The 14989-nt window shown below is 38.6% G+C and overlaps 1 long non-coding RNA gene across 2 annotated transcripts in view; it reads right to left on the reverse strand.

The window, feature by feature from the left end:
- LOC145977041 (uncharacterized) overlaps positions 1-14989 on the reverse strand; it is a 112580-nt gene that overhangs the window by 10034 nt on the left and 87557 nt on the right. The window contains exon 4 of one of the 2 annotated variants that reach the window (XR_014440391.1): positions 1381-1877. The exons of the other annotated variant lie outside the window; for it this stretch is intronic. This is a non-coding gene — a long non-coding RNA (uncharacterized LOC145977041). Of the gene's footprint in view, positions 1-1380; positions 1878-14989 lie in introns of those variants that run through there. 2 annotated transcript variants of the gene reach the window in all.

Consider the following 14989-nt stretch of genomic DNA (forward strand, 5'->3'; position numbering starts at 1 on the left):
TGAAAACTTATTTATTTACTGTTGGTACAATAATAATAAATAAGCAAGTTTTTATATTTGAAAAATTATTATTGAAAGATAATTCATAGACCGATCTTAGAATTTAAAACTATCAATACAATACGAGATATAAAGAATTTCTGAATTTCATTATTGACAGCTGTTAGTAAAACAGCATGGATGCTAGAAATTTTACAGCAGATTTATAAATGCATTTTCTCTTAATAAATTTCGATATTTAATTTTATATATATTTTTTATATTTATATATTTTCATGTGTATATGCCATAATTAATTATTTATTATTTAACAATATGAAAACATAATTTATCTGTTATTTGTAGATTTTATAGACTGGAACTATTAAAAATCATCGCTGTTAACATCAATAAGTGTAAATTTCGTTGTTAAATAAATCGTCAATTTGCGAGTGATTATCGAATCGCAATCGGAACAGCTGCAATTTGGAAGTACTTTGCTCGATCTTGCTTTTCTTAATACACCACTTAATCGTAGGCATAAACAGTGTACAAAAAACATATAGAAACAATCTGTAATTGAAACTCACAGATATCCATTTCCTCTCCAGGATAAACTGATGACTAACTGCATCTATTAATATGCATATCTATTGATTTAGAATAATATACTTATGGGATTAAATATTATGAGACAGAATATCAATACAAATTTTTCCTCAATTTTTCAATTAATGCTTCTTTATTATATAACTTGTTATTGATATTATAATTATGAAACTCTTGTACATTTTTTATCTTTATTTATCTATATCTCGTGTCTTTCTCTTTAGTCATTAAATTTTCGCAAGCTTCTCAGAGCTTGTTTTATATCTATACGTTTTTTAAGGACTAATCGGTGGATTGAGAGAGAAAGGTTTCACGTATATATTTATCTTATGTATACCCCAGCAGTATCCCAGCCGTGACTGAGTATATGTGCAAACTGCCGCGATCGTAACCCATAACCGAGTATCCATTCCCAAGGAACCACAGACCTCACGTGAAATCCGATGCGATACGTGCAACACTGCTGGACAAAGTATACCTTTGCGCTCCCTCTCTTCGAGGAAGGAGTTCATCACTGAAACGCGCACCCGCTTTCTTCACCTTACAAGAGCGCAATCCGGTACATGTCGATCAAGATCAGTCCGCAAACGATTTCAAAAGAGCATCTAGCTATGGCATGTATAAAAATTCAGATCTTCTTTTTCGTATTAATTTGCGAATAAATTAGTTTAAAAGAATGTTATTGAACTTTACATTATTGAATTTAGCATTATTCGATTCTGATAAGAAAACAAATCTGCAGAAACTTCAATTTTTTAATTTTAATATCTTTCATACAATTTCTGCCAAATAATTAAAAAAAATCTGCATAAAAAAGAATTCTTATTATCGTTTAATTCCTGCGTATTAATCTATGCGGGGCTAAATACATATAATCTGTTTTATATTGCAACACGATTGATGTAGCATCGCGCGAGTCATCGTGCACACGCATTACGCACGCAGCTCCGTATGTGCTCGATATAAAAATCCGTTCGCCATGAGTGGCGTCGGCTTTGTCCATGTTTTTTTTCCCTGCCCCTTGAGGCTACCGGCGCGATGAGGCTGCTTGCTCGGCTGGACTTGCTCCGATGGAAACGATCACGATCCAGAGGCCAAGGAGAAAACCGCGCGCGCGAACCAGCTTACACTCTTTTTCGGCCCCCGCCAGCCCCCGTTTGTCTTGCATTGCGTTTCTTCATGCTGACATCGTTTTCGCGACCTTCTCTCCGCCTTCCTCCCCGCTTTAACCCTTTTCAGCGTGGCCGTTCTCCATCAGTGAAATCTGGAATCTTCTTCTCCGCGTGTATCTGGAATTTTTAGCGATTTTATAATCGTATCGCTATAAGAGCGTGTGTCTTCGAATCCAATGGTGGAATTAACAGGTATGCCGTTTTATTATATGAATAAAATTAAATTTAGTTGAATTTATTTAAGAAATAAGATTTTTTATGTTATATCTGCACATTATTTAATTTTAAAATCGGCTAATATTGAAGCAACCATCGTTCTTTTCATATTGGCGCAGTGAAAGTGCGTGACTTTTGAAACAGACTATATAAACCTGGCCAATATTATAAAACTCATAAAATGATTCACGACGAGCGCTCGTTCATCATGTCGTACACTGTCGACGTTACGTTGCCTCGGGACGTTACTTTCCGCTTCAGTGTCACATTGGATTACATCTACGCGTACGTCGAGCACGGTTTCCTCTTTCTCTCCTCCTCCGCCTTACTTTAAACGTCCATCTCTTTAGCGAAGGGTATTTTATACGCGAGACACGTTCGATGATATTAATTATCTCCTCGTTCTCAACGCGCATTACTGAAATTTGTTATCATCGTCGGTAATCAAATACTCCGCACGGGATTTGTAATGAGAGGTCCTTAGCTTGTCCGTACATTAGCGATTCTTGATTTTTTTTCCTCTTCCCCTTCATCTCATCCCATGTGACACGAAATAAGGCATTTCTAATAATTCGCGGTTACAATATTGAGATTGGGTTGGCATTGCGGGAATATTCTCTCTGCGAGAATTATACGCGATTATAAAGGCCCTTCATTACGGTCATTATATTACTATCTCAACTATTGCAACAAGTTATTTTCACATTTATATGAAATATGATGAAATGTGTCGTATTATTGCGTAGCATCAAAAAGAGAAATTCTTGAAGAATAAAGCCATAAATATTTTTAACGCAGGTATAACGGATAAATTTCCTGTTGAATTCGACGGAAATCTTAATGGACTGTGCGATTATTCGGGATAAATGTAAACTGTTTTAATTAACGGAATCTGTTTATAAATGATTGTCATTAATGAAGAAAGCGGAAATATCTCGAAATGTAAAGATTGAAGAACGAATCTTTCCAACTATGAAGTTTGATAGGCATAACGAGAGAGAGAAAGATGGAGATCAGACAAGATCTCTCGTACAATCGCGAGAATGTTGTTTGAGTTTTATAAAATATATGTGATGTTCGATGACGATGTTCGATTCCGGGTCTCATTTGGTGAAGCCTTGAAGAGATTCCATACGCGATATACTGTTCAGAATCGAGGTTATTTTTGGAATTGCTTGTGCAAATCAATTAATATGCAATACCCTGATAATTTCTTCGATAATAAAAATTAATGTGCATATTTACGTGCGTGCTGTGGGAATAATCATTTATTTTTTCGTGTCTTTCTTTTGTAAATGTGTGTGTGCTAAATGATAGGAGTTATAGAAAAATTATAAATTATAATTACAATGATGTAACGTTTTGACAACAAACTAAGAAAAAATTTAGACAAATATAAAAATTTCATAAACAATAAAAATCTATTATTTTTAAATACATAAAATAATAACTAACAATTTTTTATTAGTCTTGTTGTAATGACGTTTCATATCATGTCCGAAAATTTAAGATATTTATGTTAAGATATTTATTTCACATGAAGTAATTATTGAATTTAATATAACATCCAAATGACAAACTCTTGAAAAAAACGATGGAAAGAAGAAACGATCATACTTGAATCGGTATGAATTTATTTAAATTAGTTCCAAGTATCCCCCACAAATAACAACATAATATTTCTTTCTTAGTCTGGAAAGCATCCATGGTTGAGATAAGCCGATTAAATATTCCATTGGTAATTAAATCCATCCGCTACAGAGTTATCTAGTCGAGCGGATGCTTATCGATCTTCGATCAAACGATAATCATCCAGGCGTAAATTTCCTGAATCTCGTCCTCACTCCATCTCGTGTCTTCTTTTTCGACATAAAGTGGACGTGGCTCTGTCAAGATGCAAAGGAAGGAACGAAGAGAAAAAGAGAGAGGACAAGATAAGGGGCAGAAGAGGGTTATTTTTATTTCTCCTTGCACTGGTATTCCGCTCTCCTCCTCCACTCTTCCATTTTCTCTATCCCTCTCGCTATTTTCGTTCCTTCATTGCATGCCATCTTCATGCCATGGCGCTATCCATGTTCTCCATCTCTCTTTCACGCGACGAAGCGATCGAGACTTGAAACGCGTGACGCGTCTTCCGATGCGATTCGATACGCGCATGCGTGCACACGTGTGCTAACCGCCAATTGGAAACCGTAGAAAGAAAACGAGAAAGGGCGTATGCCAAGAGATCTAAACTGAAAACTGGGCAAAGGAAAGATAAGTTAGGAAGGGATAGCGAAAAATTGAGTAAAGATACAGGCGTATGAAACATTACGCCTTTAGTTTTACAAAAAAAAGTTAATTATATTTTTTTTAATTATATTTAAAAAAAAATTTGTTAGTAATTAATATAGAGTATAACAATATTTATATATATTAATATATCTCCTCAAAATATTATCGAAAGAGATAGCAAGGAAAGTTTATTATGAATGTATGTCAAGATCTTAGAGACGAGAGGAAACGGTTTAATTGCTGCTTTTAAGTATTTTTTTTAATCTACCGAGAGAGGAAGACGATGTCAGTGACAGTGACAGCAGAGGGAACGCGGGAGAAATTTCTCGACCAAAATAAATGCGCTTCGCGGTGCGGGAGATCGCGACCACGCCCTGTCTTCTTCCCTTGCCGCTGTTGGCCTTCCATCGACTCTTCAGGACCGACCGACCGAACGTACGTACGTACGAACGAACGAACGAGAGACGCGGCGAAAGGAAGTGGAGAACGCGTGTGCCTGCTCGTGCACGCACACACATACGCGTACACATACGAGGGCCCCGAGGTCCGGAGAGGGCCAAGGGCGCCTCTCTCGAAGAAGCTGACGCGTCCTCCATACGGTGAGAAAATCCTCCACCCGAGATGAGGAGAAGGAGGAGACGGTTTAGCGCAAAAGAACCATCGAGACGTCACCGACATGCGTGTGTAAGAGAAAGAGAGAGATAAGGGAGGAAGGGGAAGCATCGGGAGGATTGGGCGGGAAAGGAAGGGCGAGGGTGCATCGTCGTTTCTGGACAACGACCCACTCACTCCTCGCTCTATCTCCCTCTGTTTTTTTCCGCCTCGGGCGTTATCCTCCTTTCTTCCTTCACCGATCTCTCGCTTCCACATCTCTCTCTCTCCACACACGCACCATTTATTAGAATGAAAACGTCATTACTGACCCGGCCGTAACTAATGCGCCGGTCGCGCAGCCACTTAGCGACGATCGTACGGCCAGTGGGCCACAACGGGTCCCGAGACGAAGAGAGGGAATCGACAGAACTATCGTTAGGATGCACCAAGCAGCGAAGAAAAGCAAGATAATCCACGCCAATGCGGCGCCTCCTCACGTTTGTTGATGCTGCGCGATGGGCGTCCATGATTTTGGCTCCAAGATGAGTAGCGGACGATGAAGACTAGAAATTAGTGTCTTTAGGCCCGGTTGCACCAACGTTATTTTAGCTACAAGCGAGACTTAAATATATGTCTATCTTTATCTTTCTTTCTAAATAAATAAAGACAGACATATATTTAAGTTTCGCTTAAAACTAAAATAATGTTGGTGCAACTGGGCCATAGAGAAACAGAATGTACAGCGAAGTAACTCTCCTCTCTTTTCTCCTTTTCCCCTTTCTCTCTTCCATAGCATAAGAATTACTTATTTATATTTGAGCTAAAAAATTTCGCGCGCACGCTATATCGCTATTAATCGTATGATGCCTGTGATATAACTATTACCTCCTATAAGAAGAGTAACGAGTTCTGACTCGTTAGAATTATATCACGCTTGTTTTGTGTGACTACTTGTTAGTAAATCATTATGTCACCTAATTCCTCATCATTCTGAGGAATTGGACTTATTATTCTTATCGAATTTATTTCGCTATTTATACAGATTATTTATCGTAAGTAAAGAATATCGTCGCGTTTTACATTAATCTTTTTTTTTTGCTTAAGACGTAATAAACCAATCGATCAATCATTTTTTTAATGATGCCGATATGCGTGCGACATTTTGGCATCGATGACAGTATATCAGAGCGTTTATACGGTCTTTCTACGCGACGCTACATCTGCGGAGTTTGCGCGTAATCGCCGGCAGCGAATTTGCATTTAATCGGCATATTAACTTCCATAAGCTATAAAATATTAGAATCCAGTGGGATAGGCCAGGTAAATACCTCTCCATGGTATACGATCGCTCGGATAGCGATCCTCGTCGTTACTTCGCAACGACCTTCACGCCGCGCAATAATCATTTTTCACGTAATTGTTGTTTCTGCGGTGAACCGTGACGCATAGTTAACTACGTCTAAGTATCGTGCGTATTACGACGCGCGTTTATAGTTTCATTCTGTGATACACATTTTTACATACATTCCGATACATAGATATGTCCCACCTTCCTTACGATTGGAGAGGTGTATTAAAGTCGTGTGTCGGCCATCGTCCATGCGAGATTATAATTTTTATCGTGCGTTTAACTAATCGATGTGTCCCGCTGGTATATGTGTCAAAATTCTTTTTACGCCACGCTCTGTAAATCGCTTAACAAATTTCATCAGATAAACATGAGAAAACTTAATTTACATTCTACACTACATATGAATACCAGTTATATTGCACATAGTATTATTTTTCGAACTCTAGATGCATTTGTAAGAGAGATTAACATATCAATTTCTCAACTTTAATTTGAAAAGATTTAAATTGTTTTATTTTACATACGTAACACAGGTGAATATTAAATCACTAATTAAACAGAATCTATAGATATGATTTAAAAATGTGATTATTTATTATATATTTATTATAGAAGTATTAATTTTTTTAAATGTACAAAGTGTAAGCTTTATATTTTTTTGCAACACTAAGTTAAAACTGGAACTTATCGCAAACTTATGGTTGGAAACTACTCTCATCGGCTATCGTTGATTAATAAAAGGTAACGATTCTCGCGATTCTCCTGCTGTGCAATGGCGACTGAATCGAATTCCGCGGTCTATTTCCCGGAACGGGCGAGATCGAGAGGCGAGTTTTCGCGGCGAAGAATTTCATTGAACAGTTCTTTGCCCGAGGCCGCGATCCGTCGCGGTCCGTAATAGGCAGGGAAATGTCTGCAGGATGTGGCAGGATATGGCAAGTGGAGCTGCTCAATTCGCTGAACTGGTCTGGCGTGTGCTACCGCGGAATCGGATGTATAGCTGATACACTGCGAATGTCTAAGAGTCAGCGTTTTTTAGCATCGCTCGCCGAGAGTGTTGTCGAGTCAACAACCTTCGGCCCGTGTCCCTGATGCCCTAAGTCTCCGGTGACAAGACATGTGCATCAGTAACATGCGCATGTATCTAGAATGAACAAATAGCAGCGGACCATGATTACCGTAACTAATGATCATCGTACACATAAATATATTTGTTAATTAAAGAAACCTCTCTAATGAAGGTAGGAATTCGAATTCCGATAAGATAACACTTTGCATGCGCGTATATAATCTTATAAAGATTGGAAACGATATTTGATAAACATCCTGCTTTTAAGTATTTGCAGGAGACCTTGGTAACGATCTTGATTTCAATTCTGGCATGGCAAATTGTCGAGGCTCGCGCGTTGATGTATATGTACCTCGCGGTACACACGAGACTTCGTGACCACAAATATTATCTTGACTGCTGGAATGGCGCTTTGAGGAAGTAAACAAGCTGCGACTGTATTCGCGTGTACGAATGCATGCCAACTCTCTTTCTTTAATTGATCCTGGATGTTTCTCATCTTAAGTCTTAATCGTTTATTCGACTCTTTAAAATCATAAATACTTCACTCTTTAAAATCATAAATACTTCAAAGAATATAGTCGATTTTTTAATATAACGTGCAACGTAGATAAAAAGATAATAAATAATAATTTTAGAGGAATACAAGTTTCGGAAATTTTATTGTAATAGACGTTGCAAGAAACAAGAAAGAGTATCAATGTATGTGATAAATAATTTCTATAAATAATACTTCTATAAATAGTTTCTATATTTTATCTTTTATTCTCTTAACGAATACTTTGCAGTTTATATTTGTTCAATGACTGGTACATTTTATTTCACCAGCATATAAATCAGACGAAGAATGGTTCCAAATAATTCAAGAGTCACTTTCAATAAACCAATTAAGTCTTTTCAAAGCGGAACCGAAGTTCACTCGGTTTGGAGGCCGAGGCGATTCTTAACCGACAGTTAGTCAATGAAATTCCGCAATTGAAATCAAGTGTCGCGAATTGGCAATTGGCAAGGAGATCGGTCCGACATTCTTGTATTCGTATTGCAGCATATTGGCGAAAGGCGCTCTCGCGAAATGGAAAGAGACACACCCATGCATAGCACATCGTGTTACGAGAAATCTGTTTACACAGAAAATCAGTAAGAAAAATCCTGTTCATTAAGAACAAGTATCTAATTTATTACATATGCAACATATGCAACATATCACTTAGCCAATCTGTTCTCTCGACAGTTTTTGTAATTTATAATTTATTAATATAAATAAATCTATAATTTATAAATTCTGATTCATGTCACGCGCGTATTAATGAAATCAACAGCTCTTTTTATTCTAAATATTTCGGTGTCTAAATTAAAATTCTAATAAAATTTTAATAAAAAATAATTAATTATAATTTAAGAATTATAACTTAATGAAGTACTAAAATTTTATCATGTTTATTTAATTTTATTTCAAAATTTTTTTCGATTTTTCTCAGCAAATTCAACACTTATGATTTCCCTGTTTATGCCTTGCAGGAGACATCAACGCCTGTACTCTCTTCCAACGTATTACGTTAAGATTAATCTACTCTCGGGTGATTAATTTGATAGTCGCCAAGTACCAGCGCCGAACACATATCACCCGCTGAAAAGCATCGTGCTACCGGTAGGTATACACCATTTTTAAGACCGATGTCTCATGTATCTACGTTGCAAATCAGTTCCATAAATAGCATCATTCGACTCAGTGTTAAAATCAACCGAGTACATCGACGTACGTACACGGGATGCATGCGCTATTTATCAGGCGTGACTTGAAATTGGAAGTGACTCCGCGATTTTTCCTAATAAACCTGTACTCATGCTGGCTACCGCGCGCGTCGCACGCTAAGCACGAAGCAAGCTGAAAGTGCGTCCCGCGCGGCAGAGTGTCAGATGCTCCGGATCGCCTGCATCCCCCCGATGCCTCCTCGACCGTCGCGTCGGTCGGTGGTGTGCGGTCGGTGAGGCAGCGGTGACAATGGTAGTGGTAACGCGACGTTCCCTCGATGTGTCACGTGCGACACGTGCGTACGTACACGCGTGGTTCCACAGCCGAGAGTGTGATGGTAACACGCGCGCACACCACGTACACGAAGCAAGGTGAAAGAATGTCAAATGATGATTGGTCATTGCGGTGGCCAATGGGTCCACGACTTCTCGTCCGGTAGGTAGGTAGGTAGACTCTCATCGTTGTGTGTAGCGGTGCCGCCTCTCGGTGCAGCTAGCTATCAAGGCGCATAAAGTCGCGTCGCGTCGCCTCGCGTCGCGATTCAAACCCGCCGACCGTAATCAGCACCCACGTTACCACGAAGGGGACCGATGCGCCAGGACCCTCTCCTCATCTCTCTGTTCCTCTCTTCGTTTTTCTCGTTTCTTTCCTGCTTCTTCTTCTCCTTCTTCTTCTTTTCATCCTCCTCGTCTTCTCCTGCGGCTGCCGCTTCCTCCCTTCATGCTTCGAGACTCCGCGTGCGCCGCCGGTTCGGCCAATGAGCCGATTTTTGCCCTTTTTTGCCGCTCTCTGCGGTTGGGATTAAATGCACTTAGTGTTCTCGACGTCTCCGATATATTCGACTGGACGCCGCCCTAATGATTTTTTCCTTCTTTTCTTGTATTCCGAAAGATGTAAACATTGTGTTAGCCGCTATCTGACGTTTTTTTTAAGCTGTAATTCTTTTCTTTACAAAAATTTTTTGAAAAAATAATTAAAAAAGAGAAAAATTCCTAAGAACAATTAATTATAATTTATTAGTAATTATAATTTATTTAAATACTGACAATGTTTTATCATATGTATATTTAAATTTATTTCGAATTTTTTTTGTTTTTTTTCGCTATCAGAAAATTCAATGCGTGATTTCAATGCCTCCGGTTTGTAGGAAACATCGATGCCTGTATTTTCTTTCAGCGTGTTATATATATATTAGAGAAAATTTACCATAAAGTAAATATGATAATTTACCTACCTATTTATTTAATAAGCTTAATCTAATCACGACCTAAAAAAAAATTTATTTTTCAAGTTTTGCGAGAGAGAGAAGTGCAAAATAAAAAATATTTAATTATTGGAAACTGAAAGTGTACATATTTTAAATGAAAGTCTTATATCTACAGTAATTATAAGAAGCAGCATATGTATATATACATATACATATATATGTGCTAACTGGATTAAAAATTAATTACATTATATCAAAATCATTTTGAGTTACATATAACGTAACGCGCGCGCGCGTTCATGATTATCTTACTTAGTAACTACATAAGCTGTTTGCAAGAAACTTTCCCGAATTTATATCCGATAAGAGTAGAGAAACTGCATTAATACGATATAATGATACATCAAGATATAGAAACGCATTATCACTTGATATAAACCTGACACCATAATCCTTATCCGTTCCGCCATACAAAAAGATTGGCGAACATGTTTCGCCGCTTTTTACAGTAATGTGGATCGTACTGGTTTATCTTTCTTTTTCATTCCAGTTAAGTTTAATAATATTTTACATTTTGTTTATACATCATATGATTTCTTTATTAACAAAAAAAATTTTTTCCCAAGATATACTTACTTATACAATGAGTGCATTTAATTATACGTATTAAAAAAGCTGTTTGTTGCAGACCTAACAAATAATAATTTTTATTTTATTAATAAAATGTTAATGTTTATCGCGAATAAAAATATCTTTTAGCAACAAATGAAATATTGTTGTATGAAACTGACTAAAGATTTTCTATCAAATTTCATCTTTTCGGTACCCATTAATTATCATGATCAACCGAACCGAAGTCGGCTTCTTCCTGTTACGATATGGCTTATCCTTGTCGTGAATATCGCTACAAGAATATTTACTCAGCCTCGACTCTTCAGTACCGTTAAGCGATATCAACTTACTGTATCAATTGATAATCGACAATGCACAGCTTCGAAATTTTCGTTCATTTCTCTCTCGGCGCAATTCTAAGTAAAATATATTATAAAAAAAATTAAACTCCATATACTCTGTTTATTGTTAATTATAAAATTAACACAACAGAAAGATCAAATTAAATAAATTAAACTCATTAATTGTGATTTACAATTAATATATTGTCGGGATCATTAAAGCTTTGTAATAGTAATTCTAGTGTCTGTAATATTCTTTTGTAGCATTTCATTGTTAATCGTGAGTTTGATATTTTTTCGGCGGATCGAACGCGTCTCAAAATAGTAGATTTCTTTGTACATCGATCTTGAACGTATGCATTTTTTCTATCTACCCCTACACGATCAAGAATTCAAAGTATCGATAGCATACATCGAGGACCGTGCTGCGTCATTTCGATATGCCGAATACCGATGCATCATCATGGATTCTTCGCTTCTTGTTCGGTCGCACTTACGTGACTCACATTCGGTACAATCCGTGCAAGAGCGAACTGTAGAAGTGCATTCTCATGTGATCGAAACTCGTTAAGTTACAAAATGTACGAAGAAATGATACATTGTAAGTAAAAAATGCGTGCTGTTATATAATCCAAGTTTATTTATAAAAAAGACCCCGGAGGGATTAGAAATTTTGAACATATTATCAAGTGATTTTTAGATGATTAAAATAGTCGTCTATTTTATCAAATTAATTATTTTTCGTTTAATCAAGTTTGAGTGTATCACATCTGAGCAAAATAAGGGAAGTTTTAGATCTTTCAAAGCTATAACGGAATATCTAACAATTTATTTCTATGTAATAAATAAAAAGGGAGCATTATATACATGTTTCTTCTGCCGATTTAACGGCTCATCGAACGTGGAAGTGATCGCATTACGCGCGACCGTTCTCTTTATCGGTTTTTACCGATGTATTTCCACCGCATATAAATTCTGCGATAGAATCGAACGAAATTACAGAGGGCGGACCACCGTTAGGTCACGCAACAGTGTAAGTCGTACTATCGCCGGATGTCATCGATTACACCGACGAAAGCACGAACGCGGTACGGAAGGGTGGAGGAGATACATGATAAACACCGATGATAAAAATGAACGAGGCTAAGCCGCGAAGGATCGTAAGGGTCGAGCGGTGACAAGACTGATCTTACGACTGACAGGTTGTATAAGATCTACTTACGGTAATTTACGCTACATGCCACGAGTTTCCCTCGCCGTGATGTCGCAATGCTGACGTTAACGTCACGTAGATGTGTATATTTACGCACTGCTCTTTGCACGCGGACCATCATAAAATCCTACGATCCTGATTGCGCGACGTATAAAGCTACACCTCGATTAAAGGGGCGCGTTAAGAAGCGCGAGAATAAAAAAAATCAGGGAGAGATAGAGAAGATAGAGCTCGCGAGCCTCGTCGACGTTTCGAGCGACAATGATTTAGAATCGGCCGATTACTGACTAATTACTCATAATCTTGTCCTTGCGATTGGCGTTGTTAGCCATTGCGCTATCAGTCCGTAATTACACGTAGTCATAATATATTGGATAATGTATCTTCTATGCAGGGAGATGTGTGGTATATTTCTAACGCTTTTAAGATGTAATCAATTTCAAATGTTGTAGAATATCTACTTAAAAGAAAATGACGAAGTGACTTCGCTTTTGCGTGTGTATCTTAGGTATATTCATTATCTACACACTTAATATCTACCATAAAATCCTAATTAGACGTCATGGGTACAAAGATATAATCTATTCGAAGTAATTATCATTATACGCCATTAGTTATCATTACGTTATTTATAAATATACGACGGAATATTGAATAACTGCCTAAATCTACGTATTATATCGAGGAACTTGAAGGTTCGATATTTGCGCATAAAGCGCGTTATTAACATTGCGTGGAACGCGCGTAAATATATTCCAGCATCATCCGCGCGTTATGTCTGTATATGACATCGTAAAACCCCGCGACAGATAACACCATATAGGGCTCTCTCGTCAGCGGCGTCAAAGCGGATTAAGAAGGAATTGATGTGGAAGAGCGCGTGACGAGTGGGAAGGAAGAAAAGGGAGAAGATCGCGCACGGATATACCGTCGAGATAGGACGATTCACGAAACGATCCTACACGCTACGGCCATTCGGGGATCGGGCGATAAATAATTACCGATAGCCCTGCGCCATCGCAAACGTACGACGTCATTCGCGGGACGAGAGCCATTATGCCGTCGACCGCGATAGCGACATTATACGAGGCCGTATACATCAGCGTTTTCAGGCGACGCCTAAACGCATAAATTCCATTGCGGCGCGACGATCCTCCCGAGAGCGGAGGATCGCGGTGGATCGTAACCGATCTTCAAGTATGTATCCTCCTCTCCTCGGCCTCTTCTACTCGCGCCTCTCCTCATTGGCGACCATCCTCGTCTTCGCCGACCGGCTCCGGCAGGTCAAGGGGGAATCCTTACGTGCCATTATCCTCCCGGCTGAGCTAATTTATGAATGGATTATGAATGGACGCGCGATTTCTCTTTAATGGTCCCTCTCTTCTTGCGATGCGCGCCGCACGAAACGCGGCCACGATAGAAAATCGGCTTACGGCCTACGGCGAGAGACGTAAACGCACGTGACGCGGATGCTGGGCTCTCGATCGACATCGGGAGTGTTACCTTCGCTTGGATTTACCGGCGTCTTCCAACGTAACGTCCGGCTTGCTGCGATGCCGCGTTCAGCTGGTCCAGAATTATCCGTAATCGCGACGCTTCGGGTATGGCGGAACGATATGATTGAAGAGTCCTCGATTAGTACTACCATCGCTATTGAATGACAAATCGACGCAATGAAACCCTAAAGTTGTATCTACGTATCGCGTAGCGAATGAGAAGATTGCAACTGTAATTTGAAAGGATTATACATGCTAGTTTTACAAAACTGAAGATTTCACGGTAAATTCCGAGAATGCGCGATAGAATCTCCATGTATCTGTCAAATACGAATGCTATGTATATATCTGTGAAATACTTTGGATTGCTGGAAATTCGAATTATCGTAGATTCTGATTACACAAATTACATAGAATATAATAATTAGCAAATTCAGTTTCTTCGAGAAACGTGCAGAATGGCTATATTAATGACTACCGTGCAATAAATCCATAACGAACAAAAGATTCTTTTTTTTCTTGCAAAGTTAATATTTCGTTATTATTTTGATTGCGATATTGGGCGTGGTCAATTAAGTTTCGTAAATAAATCGAGATTGTAGTAGCGAGCGTTATCCTTAATGCTTGCGATTTTTCGACAATTTCCGCGCTAATTAAGGCGAGCGCGGAGCATACGAGGAAGAGAACACTTTATCGTAACTGAAAGCTGGAACGCCACGTATTGCCTATTATTAATCGACATCAAGAAACACGGCAAAGAAAGACGGTTAGTAGCCAATGATACGTATAGCGACGACGATAAGCGCCTGTACGGGCAGTTAGGGCAGAAAATCGGCGGTAAATTGAGGTATTAAGGGGAACGATCATTTATTGGCGACGCGAACAAAGCAGCGCAAACCGGATTCGACGTTCGGTTAAAAACGGTCGGTATATATGTATGTATATGTGTCGATTAATACTCGAGGACGATTGCGCGCAACGCGAACGTGGAGAAAGGATTACGAATGCATAAATGACCGGTAATCGCGTTGTTACGGTATATCGGAGCTGCCGTGATAGTTCGACAGTCCCGTGGAATTTATAATTGCCGATTGACGCCCGGG

Source organism: Camponotus vicinus, unplaced genomic scaffold (assembly GCF_025532165.1).
Source record: "Camponotus vicinus isolate PSW18456_S1 unplaced genomic scaffold, iyCamVici1.0 SCAF_9, whole genome shotgun sequence".
Classification (NCBI taxonomy): domain Eukaryota; kingdom Metazoa; phylum Arthropoda; class Insecta; order Hymenoptera; family Formicidae; genus Camponotus; species Camponotus vicinus.